The following is a 4,295-nucleotide window of genomic DNA, read 5'->3' as shown; positions in this document are numbered from 1 at the left end:
GCATAATTAATTAGGTGGCTTTGCTTTAAAGGACAGTCACATAAGTATGTGACCAGAACTAGTTTTGTGTGCTGGTGCTCCTTAACTTGTAGTGGAGTTACGGCCTGGGAAACTTATTATAAAGCAAAACCTGTAAGTCAGAAATGTGTTTAATGCAGTAACTACTGACCAGCACTGTTCAGAGTTGTGACGGCACAGCTGGGCGGGAGCTATGGTACATGGCAATGATTTGATCATGATAGAACAGCACACCACATGAAGCTAGCCTGGAGAAAGATCAAACTTCCAGAGCAAGAGTACAGTTTTCATTGGTTATGTATTGCTTTCAAACCACTACAAAGATTTTAAAGAAACGTAAATCAACTGACTTAGGTGAAGAACCATCTGTAACAATTTCATTTGAAAATCACGTGGCACATGATTATGAGGTGTGTGTGGAAAACGGTGGAAAGGATTGAAGGCACATGTAGATGCAGGATGATATGGACCCCACCACACCTTCCCTTCACTTTTAAACATTCTCCAATCTGCCATTCATTGCTCCCGCAAAGGTCAGCAGTGATATTCTGACTGAGGACCCAATGGGAACTCCTTGGACTTCAGCTTACCCAGTTAATTGAAGCTCCCAGTGTTATTAGCCAGCATTCCTTTGTGACTCTGTTCTGTCACTGTACCGACTCTTCCTGGCACTCTGGATCTTTTTTGTCATTGATTTGTTCTATAGTCTCTGCTTCTTCCCCAGGGTTCAACTCCTACTTCTGTTTGTCTTCTCACACTCTGTTGTAGTGGTTTGGGTGAAAATGGCTCCCATTCTTAGTCTCCAGTTGGTGGAACTGTCTGGGAAGCATTTGGAAGTATAGTCTTGTTTGAGGAGGTGTGTCGCTGAGTGCAGGCTTTGAGGTTTTAAAAACCCATTTCATTCCCAGTGTCTCTTCTGCTGCCTCATTTTTGTGAATAAGGATATAAGCTTTCAGCTACTGTTCTAGTGCTGTGTCTGATTGCCTGCTACCATGCTCTCTGCTCTCATGATCATGAACTCTAACCCTCTGGAAACCTGAGCCTCAAATTAAGTGCTTTCTTTTATAAGTTGCCTTGGTCATGGTATTTTGTAATGGCAATTGAAAGGTAACTAAGACATCTGTTTTGTAGAAAATTTCTTCCAATTAAAATAGTCCAATATTAAAATACTAGAAGAAACATTGTGGCTCATTTGGATTTAAAAAGGAAATAAAACTGCATGTCTCAGAAAGCTCCCGAAGCTTACAAGATTCAAAAGGCCCTTTGAAGTAGGAGCTTCTCTGGGACGTAGTAACTTATGTCAGATGAGGCACACAGGAGAAAGGATGTCTTGCTAAAGCAGTCACATGAAAGAGTGTTTTCCTGAAGCAGACACAGGTTTTGATATAGCAAACGTGTGAAAGGAAATGTGATGCAAGCATATAAATATGACTCCATAGACAGGGGAGACGAGCACCAAGCATTGGTTTGGCTGTTTTCTGCCTCGTTATTCTTTGCTAATGGCATACATGTGTTGGTTTGTCTTACATAGCGTTGTTGAGCTCAACTTGTGGTACTGCTGCCATTGAGAGAAACCTGCCCAAGAATTGATCCTGAGGTTCCTGCGGCAGCTTGCTGTCGTCTGCAGCCTTGCCTCAAGCTGGGCGAGCGCTGTGGTTTCTTCACCATTGAACTACAGCTGCTGGTTTGTGCCTGGTAGCTGCCTGCCTAGAGAACTGATGTGCAGCTTGCCGAGTTGTATTTGGTGTTTGCTATGGGACTTAATTGATGTTAAAGAAGATCAAGTTCACCCCCAGAGAACTATTGCTGCACAATAGTCCACTTCCCCCGTATCCTAATAACTTTTCTCTCTCACTATCTTAGCTGGGTGGTGGGCTAGAGGAGAGTTTGAACCCTTATTAAAAGTAGATTGCAAAACAAAATTATGTCAATAGCTCTTTCCAAAGGTTACACAAGAAGTCACAACAACTGCTGTGGAAAGAAGTTTCTCAAACAGGCCTTCCAGTTGCACAGGAAACTCTATGGAAGAGGCTGTTTGAGGTATTACCATACTGTTGGCTTTCGGACAGTGCAGCAGCGTATGAGTCACCCATGTTTTGTATGTAACCCCACCCACACTCACTATTTCATTTACTTAAGACTTGTGGGGAATTATTTCTTTGTTCTGTTGTTGCTTCACTATGCAGAGGGCAGGATGTGACCGTCCATATCTCTTCAGGAAAAGTCACAACATTCACTTCCTCCTGTGAAAATGCCATCCCAAATCATTACCTTGCCTCTCAATCTATATCCAGGGGTTTTTGACATTTCAGTTCAGGCTCAGTTTTCAGCCATTTACTGGAGTGTTGGAAAGTAGGGGTCTGGGTCTCCCAATGCCAACTTCCCTTTTCATCAAATTCCTGGAGGCTCAAAGGATGCAGGTTGCGCTGCACTGTTGTTGAAGATGCTTAAAGATGCTAAAGATGCTTCTTCCCTCTGGTCCCATTTTGAAATCCCGTGGAACACTTTCTAAGATATCCATTTTTGGAAATCTGGATGTCACTACTAGAGCAAAACAGTTTCTATACAGGATGACTATGACAGAAAACAATCTCTGTAACATATCACATTGTTGAAGACACAATTCAAAATTACTAAAAGGTGGAAAGGAAAGGTAGGTCAGTGGGTAAACACACTTGCTGCTAAGCCTGACAACCCTAATTTAACTGCTGGAACACACATGGTGGATGGAGAGAAGCAACTTCTACAAGTGTCCTCTGACTTTGACATGTATACAATGGCACCCATGCACTCACACACATAGGAATACATATACACAAATAAATGGATAAGTATACCAATCTTTACTTACTACAAAATAATACAAACATGTAAATCATAATTTATAGGGAATGCCATACACAGAGACAAACATTTAGATGAACTAGGTATTAGAATTAGCTAGTAATGATATTAAAATAGCTTATGATAGTTCTGTTCAAAGACTTTCGGGCAATAGACCTACATGCAAACATGTAAGACTTAAGTTGGGATCTCTCATTGGAGAATAAATAATTTTGATCAAGGAGTGAATAAAAATGTGCAGATAAACAACTTATACAAAAGTAAAAAAAAGCGATTTATGTACAACTGAAAATACAATATATGAAATAAAGCATTCTCTGGATAAATGGTGTAGTAGCTGATAGGTGACACAAGGCACCTGAGAAGAGCTCAGTAGAAATCCCTGATTTGTCCTGTTGACAGTGTCCTTGGCTTTACAGAAGTTTTTCAGTTTCCTGAGGTCCCATTTATTAATTGTTGATCTTAGCGCCTGAGCTGTGCGTGTTCTGTTTAATAAAGTGTCTCCTGTGCATTCAAAGCAATTTCCCACTTTCTTTTTATTAGATTTAATGTATCTGGTTTTATGTTGAGGTCTATAGAGTGGGAATAGATCTTTACTAACCCTATATCCAACAGAGGGCTAATATCCAAAATATATATATATAAAAAAAAAAACTCAAGAAGTTAGACACCAACAACCCAAATAACCCAATTAAGAAGCTAAACTGAGAATTCCCAACAAAGGAATCTCTAATGGCTGAGAAACACTTAAAGAAATGTTCAAAATCCTTAGTCTTCAGGAAAATGCAAATCCAAATGTCTCTGAGACTCCATCTTACACTGGTCAGAATGGCCAAGATCAAAAACTCCTTGTTGGCAGGATGTGGAGCAAGGGGAACACTTCTTTTGCTGGTAGGAGTGCAAACTTGTACAAGCACTCTGGAAATCAAGTTGGACATTTCTCAGAAGATTGGAAATAGTTCCACTTCAAGACCTAGCTATCCCAGTCCTGGGCATAAACCCAGAAGATGCTCCACCATACCACAGGACACATGCTCCACAATGTTCATAGGAGCTTTATTCATAATAGCCAGAAACTGGAAACAACCCAGATTTCCATCAACTGAAGAATGGATAAAGAAAATGTAGTTCATTTACACAAAAGAATATTACTCGGCCATCAAAAACAAGAACATCATGAATTTTGTAGGCAAATGGATGGAACTAGAAATATCATCCTGAAATGTCTACCTCCTGTAGCCAGACAGGACTCCCAGTGGAAGGAAAAGGATACCAACCCCCCAACAAAGCCTTTGACCCAAAATGTGTCCTGTCACCAAGATGTTCAGGGATAAAGATTGAGCAGATGGAGGACATGACCAACCAATGACTGGCCCAACTTGAGACCCATCCCATGGGCAAAAGGCAATCCCTGACACTATTGATACTCTTAT

Source organism: Mus caroli, unplaced genomic scaffold, assembly GCF_978045245.1.
Source record: "Mus caroli unplaced genomic scaffold, Mus_caroli_1 scaffold_8, whole genome shotgun sequence".
Taxonomy (NCBI): Eukaryota; Metazoa; Chordata; class Mammalia; order Rodentia; family Muridae; genus Mus; species Mus caroli.
The sequence above is the reverse complement of the archived record's forward strand: the minus strand, read 5'-3'. Positions refer to the sequence as shown.